Below are 27999 nucleotides of genomic sequence, written 5' to 3' on the forward strand. Positions count from 1 at the left end.
TCTGTGATTGGCCCTCCTGATCACATGATGGCCGTGTCCAATCACGGCCGTCATGTGATGTAAACAAACAGCCGGTTGCTAGGCAATCGGCTCTCCTCTCCTCACACGGAAGTCATCGCAGAGGAGAGGAGAGCGGATCGCTGCAGCCGGCTGATGATCAGTGAGTATGGGCTGCTTTTCACAGCTTTTTACTCACTGATCATCAGTGTAGTGTCAACACACAACACACCACACAGTACAAACACAATGTCCCCACATATGTCCCCAAAACACACATGTCCCAAAACATACATGTCCCCAAATAATAAAAACACATGTCCCTAATAATAAAAACATGTCCCCCACATATGTCCCACTAAAATCACATGTCCCAATGATTATCTGCACACATATGTACGTGATCACCTGCACACATATGTACATGATCATTTGCGTACATATGTCCGTGATCACACAAACCAATTATTATACACTTAACGGAATTTTTTTTACCAAAAACATGTAGCAGAATACATTTTGGCTTAAATTTATGACAAAATTTGATTTTATTGGATTTCTTTTCAAATAGAAAAAAGAAAATATTTTCCCAAATTTCCGCTTTTTTGCGCTTATATCGCAAAAAAAAACGGAGTCGTGAATAAATACCACCAAAATAAAGCTCTATTTGTGCGAACAAAATGATAACAATTTCATTTGGGTACAGTGTAGCATGACCGCGCAATTGTCACTGAAAGCGCGAGAGCGATGAAAGCTGAAAATTGGGCTGGGAAGGAAGGGGGTGAAAGTGCCCTGTATTGAAGTGGTTAAAGTGGTTGTCCTGCCAAAATTAGACTTTTTAAATAAAAATAACCTATCATACACAAGCCTAATGCATTCTAGTAAAGTTAGTCTGTAAACAAAGGTCCGTTTTGTTAGGTTATTACAGCATTTTGTAACTTTATAAACTTTCAGCAGACCGTGGCCATCTTAGGTTTGGGCATCTGAAGCCATACTGTATTTCTTCCTGGATCTCAGCCTTGCAAATCTCGCACATGCTCAGTGCTACACAAGCAGTGAAATAGGTTTCAGGTCAGGTTTTCATAGCAACGGCAGTGTCAGAGGAAGTTACCGCCCCTTAGCTATGCAAACCTCTCCTCCCCTCCTCCCCCCAGGAACCAGGAAATATACTGCATTTATAACAACAAAAAACAAGCAACAAAAGGAAGGAAGCTTATAAATATACAAATTGTAAATGAAGTGCAGATATATCTAGATAACAAGAGATATATAGCTTGTTATATATGTATCTTATGTGTGTGTATGTATATATTTATATAGATATATCTATATCGCTTGTTATATATGTATCTTGTTATAGATATATACATACACACACATAACAAGATACATATATAACAAGAGATATAGATATATCTATATAGATATATACATACACACACATATCTCTTGTTATATATGCATCTTGTGTGTGTGTGTGTGTGTGTATATATATATATATATATATATATATATATGTATCTCGTTATGTGTGTGTGTGTGTGTGTGTGTGTGTGTGTGTATCTACACCCGGCGGCTACTTTTTTCTGTACAGCTTTTCATTAAAAAAATAAAAATAATAATCTCAGCAACAAAATTCATTTACTTGTAGGTACTTGTACTTCTGGCTGTTACTGGTGGCAGTTACTGCTGGTCGGCTCTGGTACTTGCGTCCAAATCGCGGGTTCCCATGCATTAGTGTGGCAGAAAACAGAAGCATGCGGCTGCTGTAGAGAGCAGAGAGAATGCTTCCTGTCACAGGCGGTAGTACATTTGGTATCACTCCGCCTGTGAAGGAGCTGGCGCTATACAGGAAGCATCGGCTCTGCTTCCTCTAGCGACAGCTCCGTTCTTTGCGCTGATGCTCAGAGATGGCGGGTCGGGAACCCGCGATCTGAGCATGCTGACCCGCCATCTCAGAGCAAGACATGGCGGGCCACATCAGAGGGCCAGCAGTTGGGCACACCTCGATTAGGTCATTGAGCTTATGTGTAAAAAAATAAAAATTATACATATATATTAACCACTTCAGCCCCAGACCATTTTGCTGGTCAAAGACCAGACGACTTTTTAGGATTCGGCACTGCGTCGCTTTAACTGACAATTGTGCGGTCGTGCGACGTGGCTCCCAAACAAAATTGACATCCTTTTTTTTCCCACAAATCGAGCTTTCTTTTGGTGGTATTTGATCACCCCAGCGGTTTTTATTTTTTGCGCTATAAACAAAAATAGAGCGACAATTTTGAAAAAAGATGCATTTTTTACTTTTTGTTATAATAAATATCCCTCAAAATTAGGGGTGCGCCGAATGGGTTTTTTGGTGCCAAAACCGATACCGAAAATGAACAATACACTAGGCCGAAAACCGAAACAGCACCGATACCGAAACATATTTTTTTTTAAAATATTTTTGTACAGGAGATGGTCAGAGACTGGGGACATGGTACAGGAGATGGTCAGAGACAGAGGGCATGGTACAGGAGATGGTCAGAGACAGAGGGCATGGTACAGGAGATGGTCAGAGACAGAGGGCGTGGTACAGGAGATGGTCAGAAACTGCACACATGATAAAAGAGATCTATGCAGCCTCACCAGTGCCCCTCAGATGCAGCCAACCAGTGTCCCCCTATTATTGCAGCCAGAGTGTCCCCTCATTATTGCAGCTAGCCTGTGAAGGGAAGAGAGGAGAGCTACCTCTGCCGCCTGTTTGATCACAGCGTCGGGAACAATAGCTGTGTGTTCCCGGCCACACGCCGTCACATACAGCCCCTCCCCCTTGTCCGGGGACTTTGATAGACAGATCAAATCCTGCGGGTGATCTGTCTATCAAAGTGCCCGGACAAGGGGAAGGGGCTGACTGCGATGGCGTGTGGCCGGGAACATACAGCTATTGAAATGAAAGCTGTGATGTTCCCGTTGCTTTGATCAATGGGGTAGGCAATATTGATGGCAGTAAATATTGTATTGCCTTTAACCCTCTTGACAAATGCCAAGATGGTCACCTCGGCAAACAAGCAGAAAAAAAAAACAGGTCGTCGACGCCAACAACATATTAAAAAAAAGCCTACGGCACCTGGTATTCCCAAGTAGTCTCCCATCAAGGTAATAACCAGGCCCGACCCTGGTTAGCATCCGAGATAAGATGAGATAAGACACATTCCGGGTGATGTGGCCGTAGGCGATTTTGCTGGCCACTCTCAACCCTCTTGACAAACACCAAAATGGTCAGCTCGGCAAACAAGCAGAAAAATAAAAAAAGTCGTCGACGCCAACATGTTAAAAAAAAGCCTACGGCACCTGGTATTCCCAGGGGGTCTTCCATCCAGGCTCTAACCAGGCCCGACCCTGCTAAGCCTCCGAGATCAGATGAGATTGGTTGCTTTTAGGGAGATGTGGCCGTATTCAATCGCTTTGGGCACTCGCAACCCTCTTGAAAAATGCCAAGATGTTAACAGGGCGGCACAGTGGTGTAGTGGTTAGCACTCTCGCCTAGCAGTAAAAAAGGTCACTGGTTCAAATCCCAACCATGACACTACCTGCCTGGAGTTTGCATGTTCTCCCTGTGCCTGCGTGGGTTTCCGCCAGGTACTCCGGTTTCCTCCCACACTCCAAAGACATGCAGTTAGGTTAATTGGCTTCTGTCTAAAATTGGCCCTAGTATACAACTGGGGATCTTGGATTGTGGCTCCTTGAGGGTAGGGACCAATGTGAGTGTGCAATGTAAAGGGATAGGGACAATTGTAGACACTCACTCAGGTTGAACTGGATGGACTGATGTCTTTATTCAACCTTACTAACTATGTAACTATGTAACCTTGGTAAACAAGTTTTTGGTTCTAAAGCCTAAAAACCATGGTTTACCTTAATACATTCCCTGCACTAAGGTACACATGTTTTGGTAGCAGTTGCCCCCTCACTCTATAATTACCAGAGTCCCCACTCGACCAGCTCTGTGCCAGTCGGTAGCAGCTCCCCCTTCCCTCTCGCAGGATTTGCTAAAGCAAAAGCCAATGGCTTCTGCCGTCAGTCTAAACCTATGTGGAGCAAGCATGAGGCAGGGCCAAGCCACGCTGTGTCTGTGGTTGTAGGCAGTGCAGCATCAGTTTGCGATTAGGGGTGTGAAGAGAAAAAAGGAGCAGAGAGGAGCACTGACAAAAGAGGAGGGTAAGGGCCACTTTATGCAATTTCATCTCATAGAGCAGGTAAGTATACAATTTAATACACGTTAAGACTTTGCAATAATCAAGAGATTTTTTTCCCTTAGTTTCATACTTACCCAGGTGGATGCAGCATCAAACCAATGCTGCAGCTGTCCCCCGCCATCTCTGCACTGATAACTGAGCCACTGGCTAGGCTCTCACAGATCTGAGAGGAGAGCTGCTGACAGTCATTCAGCATTTCTTCTCTGCTCCTCCAATAATCACCGTTTTCTCCCATTGGGACAGCTTCCCCTGCTGGGAGAAGACTATGGCCATGGAAGGAGGGATTCCTGAATCAACACTGTCTGTGCTGCTGATGATGGTAGAATCAAGCATCTTTCCTGCAACCCATGGTTGCAGGAAATAAATTCACTTGGTGTATGGCTGGCCTAAGTCCCAGCAAGAGAAATTGAGTTCTAGTTGCGCCCATTTATTTTCCTTCTTTGTTTTTTTTTTTTAAAGAACAATGAGAATCAAGGCTTTAAACATTTAAAAGGCCAAACCCACAAGTCTGTCTCATCCATGTTGTTGCTTGGGTCATATTATGGCTTGTGAAAAAGGTTGCTCCTGAAACAAAAACAAAAATAAGCACCTTTGCCTGATGATCAGTAATGCCGCGTACACACGATCAAACAATCGGGTGGAAAAGCCCGGCAAACTCAAGTCCGCCGGACAATCCCGCCGTGTGTAGCCTCCGGCATACTTTTTTCACCCGAAAGTACGGCGGACTTAGAAAGTAGTTTTGCACTCCAATCTTCCTGCCGGACTTGAATTTCGGCGGACAGTCCAGCCGTGTGTATGCCACTCTTGAAATGAACAGACTTTTCCCACCCTGATACTTTTTTCTGTACAGCTTTTCATTTAAAAAGAAAAAAAATAATTAAAAAAATAATAATCTCAGCAACACAATTCATTTATACATCTAGACGTATTGAAGACGACTTTATGAAGTTCAAACGGTGCATATTAATTTTGAAAAATGGTGCTTGTGTTTTGGTGTTAGGCCCCTTTCACACGGGATGGATCAGTAATGATCTGCCCCTTGATGATCCGCTTGCTCAGTGGGGATCGCTCCGTTGTGCGGATAACAGGGCGGTCCCAGCACAGAATGCATGTATGACCGTATTTCATCCGCAAACGAATGGATGAACTACGCACATAATGTCCGCATGTGTGAATGGGGTCTTAGATGGGATGGTGGGAGTATTTTAAAAAACTGCTTATTTACAGCTATTTTCACAAACAACTTTCTGTTACATAGATAATCGGGTTAAAAATAAGAAAATATTTCCCCAGCACATCGCATCGCCCCCCTCCCCGTAAAATCGCATCGCCCCCAGCACATTGCATCACATCGCCCCCAGCACATCGAATCGCATCTCCCCAACACTTCTCATCGCATCGCCCAAAGCACATTGCATCACCCCCGACACATCAAATCACATCAGAACATCGAATCGCATTGCCCCCAACAGATCGCATCAAATCGCATCACCCAAGCACATCCGCATTGAATCACCCCAGCACATTGAATTGCATCTCTCCCAGAACATCAAATCGCAACACCCAAGCGCATCGCATCTCCCCCCGAACATCGAATCGCATCACCCCAGCACATTGCATCACCCCAACACTTCGAATTGCATCAGCACATCGAATCGCATCGCCCCAGCACATCTCATTGCCCCAGCAAATCGAATCGCATCTCCCCCAGCACATTGCATCTCCCCCAGCACATTGCATCAACCCCAGCGCATCGAAACGCCTAAAGCACATTGCATCACCTACAACACATCGAATCGCATCAGCACATCGAATCGCTTCGCCCCACCACATTGCATCGAAATGCATCGCCCAAGCACATCGCATCGCCTCAGCACATGGAATCGCATCTCCCCAGAACATCGAATCGCATCTCCCCCAGCACATCGAATCGCCCCCAGCACATCGCATCGCCCAAAGCACATTTCATCACCCCAACACATCAAATCGCATCAGAACATCGAATCGCGCCGCCCCCAACACATCGAATCACATCACCCAAGCACATCGCATCACCCCCCAACACTTCGAATTGCATCAGCACATCGAATCGCATCGCCCCAGCACATCGCATCGCCCCAGAAAATCGAATCGCATCTCCCCCAGCACATTGCATCTCCCAGCACATTGCATCTCCCAGCACATTGCATCTCCCAGCACATTGCATCTCCCAGCACATCGAATCGCCCCAGCACATCGAATCGCCCAAAGCACATTGCATCACCCCCAAAACATCGAATCACATCAGCACATCGAATCGCTTTGCCCCACCACAAAGCATCAAAACGCATTGCCCAAGCACATCGCATCGCCCCAGCACATCAAATCACATAACCCCCAGCACATTGCATCACCCCAGCACATCGAATCGCATCACCCATCGCATCGAATCGCATCACCCAAGCACATTGCATTGAATCGCCCCAGCACATCGAATCGCATCTCCCCCAGAACATCGAATCGCATCACCCCAGCACATTGCATCACCCCCAACACTTCGAATTGCAGCAGCACATCGAATCGCATAGCCCCAGCACATCGCATCGCCCCCAGCACATCACATCGCCCCAGCAAATCGAATCGCATCTCCCCAGCACATTGCATCTCCCCCAGCACATCGAATCGCCCCAGCACATCAAATCGCCCAAAGCACATTGCATCACCCCAACACATCGAATCACATCAGCACATCGAATCGCTTTGCCCCACCACATCGCATCGAAACGCATCACCCAAGCACATCGCATCGCCCCAGCACATTGAATCGCATCTCCCCAGAACATCGAATCGCATCTCCCCAGAACATCGAATCGCATCTCCCCAGAACATCAAATCGCATAACCCCCAGCACATCGAATCGCATAACCCCCAGCACATTGCATCACCCCAGCACATCGAATCACCCCCAGCACACCACATTGCCCCCAGCACATCGAATCGCATCGCCTCAACACATCGCATCGCCCCAAGCACATTGCATCACCCCCAAAACATCGAATCGCATCAGCACATCGAATCGATTCGCCCCAACACATCGAATCCCATCGCCCAAAGAACATGAGCATCTCCCCAGAACATCGAATCTCCCCAAAGCACATTGCATCACCCGCAACACATCAAATCGCATCGCCCACAGCACATCACATCGAATCCCATCGCCCCAGCACATCGCATCACCCCAGCACATCACATCACATTGCCCCCAGCACATAGAATCGCATCTCCCCCAGCACATAGAATCGCATCTCCCCCAGCACATCGAATCGCAACTCCCCCAGCACATTGAATCACCCCTAGCACAACGCATCGCCCAAAGCACATTGCATCGCCCAAAGCACATTGCATCACCCCCAACACATCGAATCGCATCAGCACATCGAATCGCTTCACCCCAACACCTCAAATCCCATCGCCCAATCGCATCACATCTCCCCAGAACATCGAATTGCCCCCAGCATATCACATCGAATCGCATCTCCCCCAGCACATCGAATTGCATCTCCCCCAGCACATCGAATCGCATCTCCCCAGCACATCGAATCACCCCCAGCGCACCACATCTCCCAAAGTACATTGCATCACCCCAACACATCGGATCGCATCGCCCCCAGCACATCACATCGAATCGCATCGCCCCAGCACATCGCATCGCCCCAGCACATCGCATCACATTGCTCCCAGTACATCGAATCACATCTCCCCAGCACATCGAATCACCCCCAGCACATCGCATCGCCCAAAGCACATTCCATCACCCCCAACACATCGAATTGCATCAGCACATGAAATCGCTTCACCCCAACACCTAAAATCCCATCGCCCAACCGAATCACATATCCCCAGAACATCGAATCGCACCCCAGCACATCACATGGCATCGCCCCAGCACATCGCAGCACATCGCATCACATCGAATCGCATGAGCACATCGAATCGCATGAGCACATCGAATCGCTTTGCCCCAACACATCGAATCCCATCGCCCAATTGCATCTCCCAGAACATCGAATCGCCCCAAAGCCCATTGCATCACCCGCATAGTGGTGTATACTGCGGTCAGGGCACAGACAATAACCACTACACAAGAGCAAGATAGGAAATCAGCCAAAAACGATTGGTGTGTAACTGTGTTGAAGGTACACAGAACACCCACTGCTTCAGATGCCAACACACTACACGAGGCCGCCTCAAATGCGGCCTTATATAGTGTGGGGCGTGCACTACACAGCCTGAGCCTACATCACCCTGAAAGATCCTGATCTTGGAGGCAAAGGAGGGTTAGGCCTCGTTAGTATCTGGATGATAGGTGACCATCTTGGCGTTTGTCAAAGAGGGTTGAGGATGCCCAAGAGATTGCCTACGGCCATATCACCATGAAAGTGCCCAATCTCATCTGATCTACCTGGATGGAAGACCACCTGGGAATACATGGTTTTGTAGGTTTCCTTTTTTTTTTTTTTGGGGCGTTGACTTGTTTTTTCCCTTGTTTCCCAAGGTGAATCTTGGTGTTTGTCAAGGGGGTTAAGGGTTGGCTACGGCCACATCACCTTGAAAGAGCCCCATTTTGTCTCACCTCGGAGGCTAAGCAGGGGCTGAGCCTGGTTAATACCTGGATGGCAGACCGCCTGGGAATACCAGGCCCCTGGGCTTCTTTTTTTTGCATTTACTTGTTTTTTTTCCCTGGTTTCCCAAGGTGACTATCTTGGCGTTTGTCAAGATGGTTGAGGGCGTCCAAAGAAATTTCCTATGGCCACATCACCCTGAAAGGGACCAATCTCGTCTAATCTCGGAGGCTAAGCAGGGTCAGGCCTGGTTAGTACCTGGATGGGAGACTGCCTGGTAGGGATGAGCTTCGTGTTCGAGTCGAACGTACGTTCGACTCGAACATTGGTCGTTCGGGCGTTCGGCGAATTCCGAACGTTTGGGCCGTTCGCTGCAAAATTCGTGTGGCCCACAATGCACTGCGATGGCGCAGTGCATTGCTGGCTCATGATTGGCCAAGCATGCACTGTGACCCCGCATGCTTGGCCAATCGCAGCGGCAGCAGCGAGGAGAGCCATGATTGGCCACGGGCGTCCTGCCTGTGGCCAATCATAGCTCAGGCTGTGTAGTGCACGCCCCACACTATATAAGGCCGCATTTGAGGCGGCCTCGTGTAGTGTGTTGGCATCTGAAGCAGTGGGTGTTCTGTGTACCTTCAACACAGTTACACACCAATCGTTTTTGGCTGATTTCCTATCTTGCTCTTGTGTAGTGATTATTGTCTGTGCCCTGACCGCAGTATACACCACTATATTCACCTCACCTATATAGCTAGTGATCTATCTTTAATAATAGAGCTTGCAGTCAGTAGTGTTAGGAGATAGTGCGTGCTGTCTGCGTGCTCTGTACCCAGTACATACCGCTATAATCCACCTACATAGCTGTTCTCTATTTGGGCCCAATTGTCATCTGCAGGAGTTATTGGAAGTTGTGTGTGCTTCCAGCACAGCACAGTATACATCTGTATATACCCCTTTAACTCTGCTGTTTTCTGGTTATTGTCTGCGTGCCCTGACCGCAGTATACACCGTGATATTCACCTCACCTATATAGCTAGTGGTCCATCTTTAATAATAGAGCTTGCAGTCAGTAGTGTTAGGAGATAGTGCGTGCTGTCTGCGTGCTCTGTACCCAGTACATGCCGCTATAATCCACCTACATAGCTGTTCTCTATTTGGGCCCAATTGTCATCTGCAGGAGTTATTGGAAGTTGTGTGTGCTTCCAGCACAGCACAGTATACATCTGTATATACCCCTTTATCTCTGCTGTTCTATAAAAAAGGCATCTGCAGGAGTTAGTGGGTGTTGTGTGCCTCCAGCACAATATAAACTACCCAACTACTGTTTTACCCAACTCCCTTCAGGCCATTACCATGTCTGGAAGGCCAGCAAGGAGAGGCAGACAGGCGCGAGCCGATAAAAGAGGGCAAGCAGGCTCTGTGTCTAGAGACAACAGTGCTGGTCGTGGACGCGGTGCATTGTCATCAGCACGTGGCCATGGGACATGCTTGTCCTTCTTTTCTGCAGCTGGACATGTTGAACCGCAACATGCCAACGACTTGGTAGAGTGGATGACCAAGCCCTCTTCATCCTCCTCATCCTCTCTCACCCAGTCTCAGGGTAGTAGCAAAGCAGCTGCCAACACATCATCTTCCCTCCTCTCAATGTCATCATCAGTGACTCCTTCCCTAGACCCACCACGTCCTCCTGAGGAGTCTCCTGAACTCTTTGAGCACAGTGTTGGGTACATGCTCCAGGAGGATGCCCAGTGTTTGGTGGGCTCTGATGATGACACTCAGCTAGAGGAAGGCAGTAGCGTGAGCGCAGAGAGAGGGGATGCTCAAGAAGGACAGCAATCTGGCAGTCATGTTCCACAAGCTGCAGCATACTGCCAGGTTTGCTACAGCGATGAAGAGGAAGGGGATGATGAGGGCACTGACTCCACGTGGGTGCCTGGAAGGAGGGAGGAGGAGAAGGAGGAGGAGGAGGCACATGTCCAACGAGGCAGGATGCCCTCCGGGGGTCAGCTTAGGGGCAGCACACCAACTGAATCACACCGCAGAGCTCCGCCTGTGCAGAGCGCTTCCTCTGCGCGTTATTCTAAAAGTTCTTTGGTGTGGGCCTTTTTTGAGACGAGTGCATCAGATTGCACCGCTGCTATTTGCAACATATGTCTCAAGCGTATCTCACGTGGCCAAAACATCAGCCACTTGGGCACCACATGCTTGACCAGACATATGTTGACCTGCCATGCAGCTCATTGGCAAGCGTACCTCAAAGACCCACACCAAAGAACAAAGCGGACCTCTCCTTGCTCCTCATCAGCTGGCATCTCCAACCCCACTAGACCTTCAGTCCTCTCTGAAACCTGCTCTGAGAGGAATGAAGGTGTAGAATTAGGTGTGTCACAGCCAAGTGCTTCCGGGAACTCTGCTAGTGGTACATCCACATCCGATTATAGCAGGCAAATGTCCCTGCCCCAGCTGCTGGACCGGCGGAAGAAGTTTACTCCCAGCCATCCACATGCCCAGCGGTTGAATGCTAGCTTGGCTAAATTGCTAGCACTTCAACTGCTGCCTTTTCAGTTGGTAGACTCGGCCCCCTTCCGTGAGTTTGTACAATGTGCGGTTCCTCAGTGGCAGGTCCCCAAACGCCACTTTTTCTCACAGAAGGCGATTCCGGCTCTCTACCGGCATGTGGAAGGCAATGTCCTTGCCTCGCTGGACAGGGCGGTCAGCGGTAAGGTGCATATTACCACTGACTCATGCTCCAGCAGGCATGGACAGGGACGTTACCTGTCTTTCATGGCCCATTGGGTCACTCTTCTGGCTGCTGGGAAGGATGCAGGACAAGGTGCAGTAGTGTTGGAGGTTGTTCCACCACCACGCCTCCAAAATGCTACTGTTGGTTGTGACACACCTCTCTCCTCCACCCCCTCCTCTTCTTCTTCCTCCATGGCCTCTTCCAGTGCTCTGTCCTCAGAACCAGCGGTGCTCCGTAGGCGTTCCAGGGGCTACGCAAGTACGTGATCTTGGAAGCTAAGCAGAGTCGGGCCTGGTTAGTACCTGCATGGGAGACCGTCTGGGAATACCAGGTGCTGTAGTTTTTTTTTTTTTGGAGTTGACCTGTTTTTTATTTCTGGTTTCCCAAGATGACCTTCTTGGCATTTCTCAAGAGGGTTTTGGGTGCCAGAAGAGATTGCCTATGGCCACTCCACTCTGAAAGCACCCGATCTCATCTGGTCTTGAAGGCTAAGCAGAGATGGGCCTGCTTAGTACCTGGATGGGAGACCGCCGTTTTTTGTGGTTCCCCAAGGTACCACAAAATCTTGGCATTTCTCAAGAGGGTATTCCCAGGCGGTCTCCCATCTAGGTACTAACCAGGCCCGCCCCTGCTTAGTATCAGATGCTTTCAGGGTGATCTTGCCATAGGCACTCACTTTTGGCACCCTCAACCCTCTTGACAAACACCAAGATGGTCACCTTGGGAAACAAGGGAAAAAAAGAAGTCAACTATGCCATATTAGCACCTCAAGAAATGAGATAGGCAGTCATAAACTAAAAGATGCGTAAATTCCAGAAAATGTACCATTGTTTTCAGACGCTATAACATTTGCGCAAACCAATAAATATAGGCTTATTACATTACCAAAGACATGTGGCTGAATAAATCTTGACCTAAAAGTATGAATAAAATTGAGTTTATTGGATTTTTCTTATAACAAAAAGCAGAAAATATAATTTTCTTTCAATATTTTAGATTTTTCCGTTTATATCGCAAAAAAATACAAATTGCAGAGGCAATCAAATGCCTTCAAAATAAAGCTCTATTTGTGGGAAAAAAAGATGACCTACGTGACCCACACTGACCTACCCGACATACATACACTAACCTACGTGACCCACACTGACCTACCCGACATACATACACTGACCTACCTGACCCACACTGACGTACGCGACACACTCTGACCTACACTGACCTACCTGACATACATACACTGACCTACACGACACACACTGACATACACTGACCTACCTGACACACACACTCTGATTGACCTACCTGACCAGGAAGAGATAGACTTCATGTGTTCAGGTACTACAGCAGCAGCTCATCCGTGTTGCTGGTGTGCAAGGCAGCCAGAGGAGAAGAGGAGAGCCGCCCGCCCAAGTGGGTATTGATGTAGTGCGGCCGCCGCGTTGTCATTTCCACTTTCTTCCTGCTCCAGCACAGCAAGCTGGGAGAGGACTAAGATTGGAGGAGTGTAGGCTAAGGGACCCGCTGCGAATTCTGCTCAGGATGGCGGCGTCATCCCTTTCTCTCCCTCCAGCGGGACAATCCAGACCAGAAGTCGTAGGCCAGGCCCCACGAGCACTAGCGCGGAGGAGGAGGAAGTGGAATCCTCCTATGCTTTGAATGTTGGGCAGTGTGGGCACAGTGGGCAGTGACGTTAATGGTTGCTAGCCGCCAGGCGGCTATAGCAATCAGTGACCAAGAGTAAAGTCGGGTGGAAGCGAGGCAGAGCTAAAGCTGGAGCTGGAGCCGGAGCCAACCATGGCTCAGTCTGCCCCTGTTCCCTGCATTCTGGACCGAGACTCTGGGCTATTGGTCCCAGACTACGGCCACCCCCCAAAGTAGGGACGTACATCAGAGTGCAATGGTCGGCAAGTGGTTAAAGCGACGCAGTCCCGAATCGCAAAAAGTGCTCTGGTCTTTGGCCAGCCAAATGGTCCGGTGCTGAAGTGATTAAATGCCCAAAATGGTCCTTGGTGACTAAAAAAGGCACACTCCTGACCTTTGAATGCCAAAAGGGTCCTCGGTGACCAGGGGCGGACTGACAACTAATAGGGCCCCCAGGCAATAGAAGCTCATGGGGCCCCCTTGGGCGCCACACCAGCACAGGGAGACACGGGGGAGCACACAGGGGGAAACTGGAGGAAGAACGCACACGCACACACAGGGACACACACACACACACAAGGAGACACACTCGCACACACACACACAGGGGGACACACACACACAGGGGGAACCACTCACACACACACGGGGACACACTGACGCACACAAGGGAAGACAAACACAAACACACACAGGGGGACACACACACAGGGGGACACACTCGCACACAGGGGGAAAGACACACACAGGGGGAGAGACACAGGGGAAGAAACACACACACACACACAGGGGGAGACACACACACACAGGGGAAGAAACACACACACACAGGGGGAGACACACACACACACACAGGGGAGACACACACACCACACACAGGGGGACACGCACACTCACACGGGGGGCACACACACTCACACAGGGGGACACACAATCACACGGGGGGACACACAATCACACGGGGGGACACACACACTCACACGGGGACACACACACAGGGACACACACACACACCACACAGGGGGACACACTCACACAGAGACACTCACACAGGGGGACACTCTCTCACACACACACACACACAGGGGGAAGACTCTCTCACACGCACACAGGGGGAGACACACACACACACACAAGCGGAGACACACACAAGGGGAGGCACACACAGGGGGACACTCTCACACACACACACACACAGGGGGACACACTCACACCACACACACACACACAGGGGGATATACTCTCACACACACACACAGGGGGATACACTCTCACACACACAGGGGGATACACTCACACACACACACACACACGGGGATACACACTCACACACACGCGCAACACAAAGGGGGACTCGCACACTCACTCACACAGGGGGACACACACAGGGGGGCACACACACAGGAGGGCACACACACACACTTACAGGGACACTAGACACACACAGGGGGACACTAGACACACACAGGGGGACATTCACACGGGGACACTGACACAGGGGGACACTCACACACACACAAACACAGGGACACACACACACACATACACATGGGGACACAAACACAGGGGGACACACACACACAGGGGGACACACACACACAGGGGGACACACACACACAGGGGACACACACACACACGCACACACAGGGAGACACACACACTCACTCACACAGGGGGACACACACACAGGGGGACACACACTCACACCACACAGGGGTACACTCACACACAGGGACACTCACACACGGGGAGACACACACAGGGGGACACTCACATAGGGGGACACTCTCACACACACACACACACACACAAACACAGGGACACACACACACAAACACAGGGACACACACAAACACAGGGACACACACACACACACATGGGGACACAAACACAGGGGGACACTCACACAAGGAGAAAACACTCACACAGGGGGACACTCACACAGGGGGACACACACACACAGGGGGGACACACACAGGGGGACACACTCGCACACACACGGGGACACACACACACACAGGGGACACACACACACACACAGGGGGACACACACGCACACACACACACAGGGGGATACACTCTCACACACACACAGGGGGATACACTCACACACACAGGGGGATACACACACACACACACATAGGGGGATACACACTCACACACACGCGCACACACACACAGGGGGACACGCACACTCACTCATACAGGGGGACACACACAGGGGGCACACACACAGGGGGACACACACACACACTTACAGGGACACTAGACACACACAGGGGGACACTAGACACACACAGGGGGACATTCACACAGGGGGACACTCACAAAAGGGGACACTCACAAAGGGGGACACTCACACACACACATGGGGACACACACACACACATGGGGACACACACACACACACACAGGGGGACACACACACAGGGGGACACACACACACAGGGGGACACACACACACACACAGGGGGACACACAGGGGAAGACACACACAGTGGGAGACACACACACAGTGGGAGACACACACACACACAGGGACACACACACACACACACGCACACAGGGGGACACACACACAGGGGGAGAGACACACAGGCCCCGAAAACCAAGCACTGCCTTCCGGATTTAAATATAAAACGCTACCAAAAAAACTGTTAGCAATCGCAGGGATCAGGCCAGACTCTGCGAACGCTGCAGTTATGTGTTTAGTGTTTTGTAAGTGACAGTGATTGATCGATACTGCACTTGGGTGGGCTGGGCGGAGGGGCAAAACGCAAGTGCTAGCAGGTATCTGGGCTGATCCCGCTAACAATGCATTTTTTTGGAACCGGTGCCATACGCGGCTAGACTCCCAAAAAGTCCCACATATGTGGTATCCCCGTACTCAGGAGAAGCAGCAGAATATATTTTGGGGTGCAATTCCACATATGACTATGGCATGTGTGAGCAATATATCATTTAGGGACAACTTTTTGTAAACATTTTTTTTTGTGTCAATATTCAATCACTTGGGAAAAAAAAAAATATTCAATGGGCTCAACATGCCCCTCAGCAATTTCCTTGGGGTGTCTACTTTCCAAAATGGGATCATTTGGGGGGGGTTTGTACTGCCCTGCCATTTTAGCACCTCAAGAAATGAGATAGGCAGTCATAAATTAAAAGCTGTGTAAATTCCAGAAAATGTACTCTAGTTTTTAGACGCTATAACTTTTGCGCAAACCAATACATATACGCTTATTGACATTTTTTTTACTAAAGACATGTGGCTGAATAAATTTTGCTCTAAATGTATGACTAAAATTGAGTTTATTCGATTTTTCTTATAACAAAAAGTAGAAAATATATTTTTTTCTCTAACTTTTCGGTCTTTTTCCATTTATATCGCAAAAAATAAAAATTGCAGAGGCAATCAAATACCATCAAAAGAAAGCTCTATTTGTGGGAAGAAAAGGACGTAAATTTCGTTTGGGTACAACATTGCATGACCACATAATTACCATTTAAAGCAGTGCAGTGCGAAATTGTAAAAAGACCTCTGGTCCTTAGGCTGACAATTGGTTCGGGGCTGAAGTGGTTAATGAGTTTTATGTAGGTACCCACCATCTGCTAATGCTGCAGGAGCAGAAAAGGGATTCCATCTTGCTTGAAGAGATCATGGCTTGCCATCTTGCTTGAAGAGATCATGGCTTGCCATCTTGCTTGAAGAGATCATGGCTTGCCATCTTGCTTGAAGAGATCATGGCTTGCCATCTTGCTTGATGAGATCATGGCTTGCCATCTTGCTTGAAGATTTAATGGCTTCCCATCTTGCTTGAAGTTTTCATGGCTTCCCATCTTGCTTGAAGATTTCATGGCTTCCCATCTTGCTTGAAGATTTCATGGCTACAGTGGGCTTGGGAGGGGGGTCCTGTTTAAAGCCTAGCTGCAAGAAATGGGCAGCAAAAAATCTATGTTCATTGCGCCTGAACACTGCTGTTGATTGGAGCTATATACTTTTTCATTCCTAACTCAGTCTAGAAATATTTTTGGGTCCACAAAATTCAGTGGCTAAACCCAAACAATGAGTTATGATTAAAGCTCATAACTCTGACACTGCTTCTATAGCATGTTAGAAAATTTATTTTATCATCATCCATGATTTTTATGTAGGTACCCACCATCTGCTAATGCTGCAGAAGCAGAAAAGGGATTCCGTCTTGCTTGGAGTGTGCCTGGCTTCCCATCTTGCTTTGTGAGATCATAGCTTCCCATCTTGCTTGAAGATTTCATCGCTTATCAAACAGTCATGAAAAAGAGAAAATTTACAATGGCATTATGCTTACTTATCCAGAGATAATGAAATCTGAGGTTTGGGTTAAAAATACACAATCGAAACCATGGCACGATATACATTTTTTTTTACTGTTAACCTAAAATGCTTACTTCATGGTTAAACCTGGCTTAATTATAAGGTTGAATATAGATAGGCACAGGGAGAACATGCAAACTCCAGGCAGGTAGTGTCATGGTTGGGATTTAAACCAGCAACCCTTCTTACTGCTAGATGAGAGTGCTAACCACTACACCACTGTGCTGCCCAAACCACTGTGCTTCAATATCTCCAGGTCACTTAACCCCTGAATCTCTAACGCTGGCCATGCACATGTCAGTTTTTTTTATTCAGCTAGTGGGTTAAATTTAAAAAACAACACCTGACTGGATTCCTCCATCCACACACTCAATGTGGGTGCTGGAATCCTCTCCACTGTATTATTGAATTCTGACAGCAGGAAGGCTACCTTGCTGTCAAAATATACAGATCATCTCTCCAGCCTACAGCCCTGACTGATTGGGAATATCCTGACTTCTGTTCAACCACAGTGGCCACACATGGATCCAAATTCATCTTTAGTTACTCTTACGCCGCGTACACACGATCAAACAAGCGGGTGGAAAAGTCCGGCAAACTCAAGTCCGCCGGACAATCCCCCCCGTGTGTAGGCTTCTGGCATACTTTTTTGACCCGAAAGTACGGCGGACTTAGAAAGTAGTTTTGCACTCCAATCTTCCCGCTGGACTCGCATTTCGGCGGACAATCCGGCCGCGTGTGTGCCAGTCCGCCGTACTTTTGAAATTAATGGACTTTTCCCGCCCGGAGAAAAGTCCGCTCATTTCGAGCGGGTCTCCAGGTAGGCACCTGGTATGGACTTAAAGGGGAACCCCAACGCTGAAAAAAATCCTCGTGGGGGTCCCCCCCAAGTCCACAACAGACCCTTGTCCGAGCACGCTACCCAGCCAGCCAGGAAAGGAGGGGCGAGCGAGCGCCCCCCCCCTCCTGAGCCGTACCAGGCCGCGTGCCCTCAACATGGGGGGTGCCTTGGGGAAGTGGGGGCCGCGCGGCCCCCCCCACCTTGAAGCACCTTGTCCCCATGTTGATGAGGACAAGGGCTTCTTCCCGACAACCCTGGCCGTTGGTTGTCGGGGTCTGCGGGCGTGGGCTTATCGGAATCCGGGAGCCCCCTTTAATAAGGGGGCCCCCGGATACCGGCCCCCCACCCTATGTGAATGAGTATGGGGTACAATGTACCCTTACCCATTCACCTGTAAAATAAAGTACAAAAAAAAAACACAACACACAAGATAAAATAATTTATTGCACAGCTCCGGGGGTCTTCCGTCTTCGGGGGTCTTCTCGCCGCACTCCTCCGCTATCTTCTTGTAGCTCTTTTACTAGCGGAGGAGTCCGGCTTTCTTCCTCGCCGCCGCCCTCTTCTTCCGACTTCGGGGGTCTTGTCCCCCATCTTCAGTTCTTCTGCTGGGCCACCGCGCCTTCTTATAGCTCTTTTACAGGCGGTGGCCCGGTCTTCTGTCGCCGCTGTCACCGCTGCTGCCGCCGCCGCCTTCTGTTCTGTTCTTCTCTTCTTCTTCTTCTTCAGATGTTGCCTCGTCGAGTCCTCCGCTCACAATGGCTCTGACCGGGCACGCGGCGACTTATATAGGGACATCACCGGATGATGTCCCCGCCTATTATGATGTCACAGTCCCAGCATCCTCTGGGACTGTGACACCATAATGGGCGGGGACATCATCTGGTGATGTCCCTATATAAGTCGCCGCGTGCCCGGTCAGAGCTATAGTGAGCGGAGGACTCGACAAGGCAACATCTGAAGAAGAAGAAGAAGAAGGGTCGTCGAAGTCAACATATTATAAAAAAGCCTACGGCACCTGGTATTCCCAGGCGGTCTCCTATCCAGGTACTAAGCATGCCCAACCCTGCTTAGCATCCGAGATCAGACGAGATCAGGCATATTCCGGGTGATGGGGCCGTAGGCGATCTTGCTGGCCACTCTCAACCCTCTTGACAAATGCCAATATGGTCACCTCGGCAAACAAGCAGAAAAATAAAACAGGTCATCGACGCCAATAACATATTAAAAAAAAGCCTACGGCACCTGGTATTCCCAGGCGGTCTCCCATCCAGGTACTAACCAAGCCCGACTGCTTAGCATCTGAGATCAGACGAGATCAGGTGCATTCAGGGTGATAAGGCCATAGGCAATCTTGCTAGACACTCTCAACCCTCTTGAAAAACGGCAAGATGGTCACCTCAGCAAACAAGCAGAAAAATAAAACAGGTCGTCGACGCCAAAAACATATAAAAAAAAAGCCTACGGCACCTGGGGTTCCCAGGCGGTGTGCCATCCAGGTACTAACCAGGCCCGACCCTGCTTAGCATCCAAGATCAGACGAGATCGGGTGCATTCAGGGTGATGTGGCCAAAGGCAATCTTGCTGGCCACTCTAGACCCTCTTGACAAACGCCAAGATGGTCACCTCTGCAAACAAGCAGACAAACAGAACAGGTCGTCAACGCCAACAACATACTAAAAAAATGCCTACTGCACCTGGTATTCCCAGGCGGTCTCCCATCCAGGTACTAACCAGGCCTGACCCTGCTTAGCATCCGAGATCAGATGAGATCGGGCGCATTCAGGGTGATGTGGGCGTAGGCAAACTTTCTGGCCACTCTAAACCCTCTTGACAAATGCCAAGATGGTCACTGTTATCTGGGGACTGCTTACCTATGGCTTTCTTGCGGAACCAGGCTCGTCCACCTGACAGGCTTCTATATACATGTGCCCAGAGATCAAGCTCATCTACGAGATAATACCGCCCAGCTGAATTCTGGACGGCTGTTTTTTCTTTTCTTTTCTTTTTTCTTTTTTGGTTATAGTTATGGTTCTAAAAGTTACTATGATGCATCTGTTAATTGTTTTTTGATTCACATGTTTCAACCGACTGACTTAAGGTGACATTGGCCCTTTCTCGGTAAGCACAAACCAACATCTCTCCACATCATTCACTCTAACATGCAGACACACAAACTATTTAAGGAAAAGGTCATCGGTTTCCACAAGCTCTGGGATAAACATCCCATTCCCTCTCAAGCTTGCCAAGGTGACCATCTAGGCATTTGTCAAGAGGGTTGAGAGTGGCCAGCAATATCGCCTACGGCCCCAACACCCGAAATATGCTTGATCTCATCTGATCTCAGATGCTAAGCAGGGTCGGGCCTGATGGGAGACCGCTTGTGAACACCAGGTGCCGTAGGCTTATTTTTTTAATATGTTGTTGGCGTCAACGACCTGTTTTATTTTTTTGCTTGTTTACCGAGGTGACCATCTGGGCGTTTGTGAAGAGGATTTAGAGTGGCCACAATGTTTGCCTACGGCCACATCACCCTGAATGCGCCTGATCTCGTCTGATCTCAAATGCTAAGCAGCGTTGGGCCTGCTTAGTACCTGGATGGGAGACCGCCTGGGAATACCATGTGCCGTAAGCTTTTTTGTATATTTTGTATATATATATTATATGTTGTTGGCGTCGACGACCTGTTTTATTTTTCTGCTTGTTTGCCGAGGTGACCATCTTAGCGTTTGTCAAGAGGGTTGAGAGTGGTCAGCAAGATTGCCACATCACCACATCGCTGCTCACGCTCAACCCTCTTGACAAAAACCAAGATGGTCACCTCGGCAAACAAGCAGAAAATTAAAACAGGTCGTAGACACCAACAACATATTAAAAAAAAGCCTACAGCACCTGGTATTCCCAGGTGGTCTCCCATCCATGTACTAACCAGTTCCAACCCTGCTTAGCATCCGATATCAGACGAGATCGGGCACATTCAGGGTGTCGTGGCTGTAGGCGATCTTGCCAGTCACTCTCAACCCTCTTGACAAATGCCAAGATGGTCACCTCGGCAAACAAGCAGAAAAATAAAACAGGTCATCGACGCCAACAACATATTAAAAAAAAAAGCCTACGGCACCTATTATTCCCAAGTAGTCTCCCATCAAGGTACTAACCAGGCCCGACCCTGCTTAGCATCCAAGATCAGACGAGATCAGGCACATTCCGGGTGATGTGGCCGTAGGCGATTTTGGTGGCCACTCTCAGCCCTCTTGACAAACACCAAGATGGTCAGCTTGGCAAACAAGTAGAAAAATAAAACAAGTCGCAGACGCCAACAAAATATAAAAAAAAGCCTACGGCACCTGGTATTCCCAGGGGGTCTCCCATCCAGGCTCTAACCAGGCCCGACCCTGCTAAGCCTCCGAGATCAGATGAGATTGGTTGCTTTCAGGGAGATGTGGCCGTATTCAATCGCATTGGGCACTCGCAATCCTCTTGAAAAATGCCAAGATGTTAACCCGGGGTACTGATATCTGCGTCAGTGGGCCGGGCCAACAGCCACCCTGTACTGATCGGCGAGTGGGTTTGTGATGGAATGTCTCCCAGCTCTGCAGGACTGGTAAGTACAGCTCTGCCTGCCTCGGTGGGGCTCAGCAGCTGGGAATTCCCTGGGAGGTCTATTTGGGGGTCCCTCACTACCTCTTCTCTCCCTGTCCCCATCTCCCCCCCCCCGTGGGGATGCTACGTGAGTCTGCTGAGCCGTGTGTCAGATGCAGAGGCTTTCTGGGGGGGGGGGGTCTGTGCTGGCTGTGCCCTGATGTGATTCTCTCCCTGGGGGGGTGTCTGGTGGCTGTGCCTGTCGATCGCTGCAGCGCTGTTCGCCACCATTTCTCTTCCACTGTCCACTGTATACAGTGTTCGGCTATCTTGGGTGAGGGCAAGGAGCAGCATGCTTTCCTGGAGCTTGGCGGCCATTTTCCCTGTTTTGTGTGCTTTATACTTTGTATGCTCGGTGGCCATTTTTCTTGGCGCCAGAACACGTTGTGGATCAGTTCAGCGCCATAGGCAGCAGCTCTAGACAGCGCAGTGTGATCTCCTATGCACCTGGGGGCTGACAAGGGACACGGGCACTACTAGCTGGACAGCGCAGAGCCAGTCAGGGTGGTGAGTCCTGCGGGAAAGAGCCTCTCAGCCAGCAGCAGTTAGGAGGGTGGGACCATCACTGTCCTAAGTCCCCATTGGGTGGCAGACAGGGGTAGGGTCAGCATTGCTTCAGAAACTGGTGTTTCTTCCCCCAAAATCCAGGCAATTGCAACCGGTTCGCCTGCAGATGGATGCTTTGTCGGTTTCCTGCCCCCCACCTTCCTCCGGGGAGAGCTCTGACAAAGACTCGGGCCCTGCTGAGGCTGGTGACCCCTGTTCTGTCGTTTTCAGATGACACTGAGTCCGGGTCCATGCGCGACAAAGAGCTTGTTGAAGCACTTATCACAGCTGTGCGTGATACCCTGAAGATTCAGGAGCCAGCAGATCCCTCTGCTGATGTAGCGGTCCCTTTTGGGTCCCGTAAGCCAGCCTGTTAACCTAAGGTGTTCCCGTATCTGACTTATTTTGACAAGTTCATTTACAAGGAATGGGGTCGACCACAACAGACCTTTTCGATCCCCAAATACATTGCAGTGCGTTACCTCCGGTCGTGGACCCCCCAGTATCCAGGTTAAACAAATTCACCACGATCCCGGGAGAGGGGACTCCTGCATTTAAGGACCCCACAGACAGGAAGGCAGAGGCAATGGCTTGTTTCTTTACGGTTGTGGGGTCAACCATGCAACCAGAACTGCCATCTGCACTTGTCTCAGACACTAACTGGGCAAAACTGTTGCACTGCGAATTGGGAGAACAGGCTTCTCCTGTCTGCGTGGAACTAGAAGACAACTAGTGCAAGGCCTTAAGTACGTTTGTGACGCAGCCCTGGATACCCTGCCTCTGTTATCCAGGGCTTCAGTGTCAGCAGTGGTGCTGAGGTCCCTGATTTGGTTAAGATGCTGGTCTACAGACCAGGCATCCAAAAAAGCCCTGACGGATCTTCCCTTCCTTGGCGATCAGCTCTTTGGATGACATTATTAAAAATACCACAGGTGGTAAGAGTAGTCTACTCCCACAGGCCAGGAAGGCTAAGTAGCCATGCTGTAGACAAGGGCCCTCTTTATCCACTCACAAACTGCTTTTTCGTCTGCCTGGGGCTTCGTCCAAGTGTCCCCAGCACGACAGGACGACTTCTGAAGGACCCAAGAGTCCCTGAAACCGAAAGCCTGTGAGCAAAAGTGCTACCGCATGAAGGTTTGCCACCACCCGTGACACGGTGGGGGTTCGCCTTTGGGAGTTTGCAGCCCGGTGGACCTCTTGGCTGTCTGACCAATGGGTCTTCGATCTGATTTCCTCCTGCTACAAGATAGTTCCTCTCTTGGCCGCAAGGGACCTGCTGAGTCGTGGGGTGATAGTACCTGTTCCGTAATTGGAATGTTTCCAGGGGTTCTACTCAAACCTGTTTGAAGTCCCCAAGAAGGAATTACCTGCACATACCCATATGCCTCCGGCATCAGAAGTTTCTGCGACTTGCAGTCAAGGAAGCCCACTACCAGTTTGTGGTGCTCCCCTTTGGTTTGGCATCAGCCCCCGAGTCTTTGCCAAGGAATTGTCTCCTGTTTTGGTGTTGCCGTGGGATCGCGATCGTGGGATACCTAGACGATCTCCTCCTGAGAGCATCTTCCGCTTCAGAGTTAGGATGTGGCGATCACCATGCAGACCCTGCAGGAATTTTGGTGGCTGTTGAAAGTAAAAAAAGTCTGTGATTGTACCAACTCAGCGTTTGGAGTACCTATGTTTACTGCTGGACTCCACGGAAGCGAGTGTTTCTCCCTTCAGACAAGCTGCAGACTCATGTTAGTAAAACTGCTAATGAACCGCAGGTAGTCGTCGCTATGTTTCTGCATGCAAGTCCTGGGGCTCATGGTGGCCTCCTTTTTGAGGCAGTACCGTATGCCCAGTTTCACACCAGAGTCCTGCAGAAGGAGATTTTGTCAAAATGGGACATATTTCCGTTGTCCCTGGATCGGCAGATTCAGTTGAGCCAATTAGTCAAGGATTCCCTGCTCTGGTGGCTGAGGTCCCTGGCACTTCCATCGAAGTTGCTCCTACCTCTGAAATGGACACTGATCACAACGGACGCCAGCCTATCAGGCTGGGGTGGAGTAATGGGAGTTCAGTTGACCCATTGTCTCTGGTTGGTGGAGGAATCCAAGTTGCTGGGCAATCTGCTCGAACGGAGAGCGATCAAGCTATACCTCTCCACATGGTCGATAAGACTGCAAGGGCATCTGATCAGGATCCAGTTAGACAACACCACGGCTGTGGCATACGTCAATCACCCAGGAGGAACAAGAAGCTCGGCCGCTGCACGGAAGGTCGCTCCCATACTTCGGTGGGCAGAGCGACATTTATCGGCCATTTACATCCCGGGAGTGGAACTGGCAGGTGGACTAAGTCGCCAGATGCTGGACCCAGGAGAATGGGCGTGGCATCCGTAGGTGTTCACGCTACTGTGCCTGCGGTGGTCCACACCCATTCTGGATGAAAACCTGTTGGAGTGTGCAAAAGACCTGAAACTGGGACGGAGATTTATCTTTCAACAAGACAATGATCCCAAACATACAGCAAAATCTACAAAGGAATGGTTCACAAATGTATCCAGGTGTTAGAATGGCCAAGTCAAAGTCCAGACCTGAATCCAATCAAGAATCTGTGGAAAGAGCTGAAAACTGCTGTTCACAAACGCTCTCCATCCAACCTCACTGAACTTGAGCTGTTTTGCAAGGAAGAATGGGCAAGAATTTCAGTCTCTCGATGTGCAAAACTGATAGACATACCCCAAGCGACTTACAGCTGTAATCGCAGCAAAAGGTGGCTCTACAAAGTGTTAACGCAAGGGGGCCGAATAATTTTGCACGCCCCACTTTTCAGTTTTTTATTAGTTAAAGTTTAAAATATCCAATAGGTTTCGTTCCACTTCACAATTGTGTCCCACTTGTTGGTGATTCTTCGCAAAAAATTTAAATGTTATATCTTTATGATTGAAGCCTGAAATGTGCCAAAAGGTTGAAAAATTCAAGGGGACCGAATACTTTCGCAAGGCACTGTATTTCTCCAGCAAGGAGTTGACCAGAGATTGGCATTAAGCACCATCAAAGGACAAATTTCAGCATTGGCTGTCTTTTTTTTTTTTTTTTTCCCAACAACCCCTGTCATAGCACTCCTTAATGAGTACCTTTGTCCAGGGGGTTCCAATGAGCAGAAGTTCCACTGTAGGGTGTAACCCCGCTTTAAGTATGTCTGTGATGTGGCCCTGGATACGGTCCCCCTGCTCTCTAGAGAATCGGTATCGACAGTGGTGCTATGGCGCCTGTTTTAGCTGAAATGCTGGTCTGTGGACCAGGCATCTAAAAAAGCTCTGGCGGATTTGCCCTTCCAAGGTGAGAGGCTTTTTGGAGCTTCGCTGGATGACCTATTAAAAATGTTACCGGTGGGAAGAGCACGTTGCTCCCACAGTCCAGGAAGGATAAGGAGCCATGCCATAGGCAAGGGCCCTCTCTTTCCGCTCGAACTGCTTTTTCGCCCGCCCAGGTCGGCAGGTAAGTGCTCCCAGTCAGACAAGGGGCCTGCTGAATGACAAAGTATTCCTGGTTTTGCAAGCCAAACAAGTCTGTGAACAAACATGTTACCGCATGAAGGTTTGCTCCTGCCCAACTCTCGGGTGGGGAATCGCCTTCAGGAATTTGCAGCCCAATGGACCTCTCTACTGTCCGACCAGTGGGTTTGTGAGCTGGTTTCATCGGGATACAAGATGGCGTTTCTTTCTTGTCCACCAAACAGATTTTGCCCTCCAATGTACCTCTACTTCCAGCTCACCGGAAGCCCTGTTCGGGGGCCGTACAGGACCTGCTACTGCGCGGCGTGATAGTACCTGTACCGACTCTGGAAAGGTTTCAGGAATTCTACTCAAATCTGTTTGTAGTCCTCAAAAAGAAAGGGGTATGTCCAATCCTGGACCTCAAGGCCCTCCAGCTTTGTGAAATTGCAAAGGTTCAGGATGGTATAAGCACTCCATCAGGGGGACTTCCTGGCATCCCTGGATATCCAGCATACGTACTTACCTGTACTCATATGCTTCAGGCATCAGATTTCTGCGATTTGCATTTGGAAGAGCACTATCAGTTTGTGGCTCTCCTTTTTTGGCCTTGCGTCAGCACCCAAAGTTCTTTCAAAGTGTTAGGCCCAATTCTGCTGCTGTTAAGGCAACGTGGAGTCACAATCGTGGGTTACCTAGACAACCTCCTGAGAGCAGCTTCCGCCTCAGACTTAAGGGAGGGTGTAGTGATCACCATGCAGACTCTCCGGGAGTTTAGTTGGGTGCTGAACCTAAAGATGTTGGCGTTGGTGCTGACTCAACACCTGGAGTGCCTGGGCTTGCTGTTGGAGTCCTCCAGAAGCAAGCGGTTTTTATCCCTTCAGACAAGCTGCAGACTGTTCAAACTGCAGTGAAGTTGATAAACTGCATATGGTCGTTGCTGCGCTTCTGCATGCGCTTTCTGGACCTCAAGGTAGCCACATTCGAGGTGGGACCGTATGCTCAATTTCACACGAGTCTTGCAGAAGGAGATTTTGTCAAAATGGAACAAATGATCCCTGGATTGTCAAATTGGGGTGAACCAGTTAGTCAGGGATTCCCTTCTCTGGTGGCTGAGATCTCTGGCCAGATTGTTCCTTCCTCTCAATTGGACAGTGATCACAACGGATGCCAGCCTGACCGGTTGGGGGGGGGGGGGGGGCGAGTGCTGGGTGTACAGTCGGCCCAGGTCCTTTGGTCGCGGGAAGAATTCCATCTGCCAATCAATGTGCTAGAGCTTCGGGCAATCAGACTTTGCCTCTCCATATGGTCAATGAGGCTACAAGGGCAGGATCCAGTCAAACAACGCACGCAGTGGCGTACGTCAACCAAGGAGGAACAAGGAGCTCAGCTGCAGCATGTGAGGTTGCTCACATCCTCCAGTGGGCAGAGTGACATGTGCCGGCCATATATATCCCGGGTGTAGAAAACTGGCAGGCGGACTACCTAAGTCATCAGATGCTGGACCCAGGTGAATGGTCGTTGCATTTGGAGGTATTCAGGCTCCATTGCCTAAGGGGGGGGGGACACCAGATGTGGACTTCTCGGCTCAATCAGAAGGTGCAGAGGTTTGTGTCCAGCACAAGAGACCCCTGGGTGGACGCGTCAAGCACTCAAGCTTCTACCACGTCTGCTGCGCAGAGTGGAGGCCGAGGGGATTCCAGCAATTCTGATTGTCCCAGATTGGCCTCTGCGTCCTTGGTACGCCGACCTAGTACAACTGGTGGCGTATGTTCCTTGGTGGCTACCGCTGTGAGAGGACCTTCTAGCGCAAGGTCCGATGCTTCATCCTGCTTTACCATCGCTGGTTTTAACGGCATGGCTGTTGAAAGCCAGGTGCTAAAGGACCGAGGTCTGTCAGACTCAGTCATTTCCACAGAAG

At 49.6% G+C, this 27999-nt stretch overlaps 1 long non-coding RNA gene and 8 pseudogenes across 1 annotated transcript in view; 2 read left to right on the plus strand and 7 right to left on the minus strand.

Moving 5' to 3' along the window:
* LOC143958289 (uncharacterized) overlaps window positions 1-27999 on the plus strand; it is a 198424-nt gene that overhangs the window by 136044 nt on the left and 34381 nt on the right. The gene's annotated exons all lie outside the window — the stretch shown is intronic.
* LOC143958437 (5S ribosomal RNA) lies at window positions 19419-19537 on the minus strand (annotated as a pseudogene).
* LOC143958548 (5S ribosomal RNA) lies at window positions 19646-19762 on the minus strand (annotated as a pseudogene).
* On the minus strand, window positions 19871-19989 carry LOC143958442 (5S ribosomal RNA; annotated as a pseudogene).
* LOC143958417 (5S ribosomal RNA) lies at window positions 20098-20216 on the minus strand (annotated as a pseudogene).
* Window positions 20929-21047, plus strand: LOC143958316 (5S ribosomal RNA; annotated as a pseudogene).
* On the minus strand, window positions 21293-21411 carry LOC143958395 (5S ribosomal RNA; annotated as a pseudogene).
* On the minus strand, window positions 21522-21640 carry LOC143958384 (5S ribosomal RNA; annotated as a pseudogene).
* Window positions 21748-21866, minus strand: LOC143958662 (5S ribosomal RNA; annotated as a pseudogene).

The sequence above is a fragment of the Lithobates pipiens genome, unplaced genomic scaffold (genome assembly GCF_037356315.1).
Source record: "Lithobates pipiens isolate NorthernLeopardFrog02 unplaced genomic scaffold, aLitPip1_a1.2 Scaffold_61, whole genome shotgun sequence".
Classification (NCBI taxonomy): domain Eukaryota; kingdom Metazoa; phylum Chordata; class Amphibia; order Anura; family Ranidae; genus Lithobates; species Lithobates pipiens.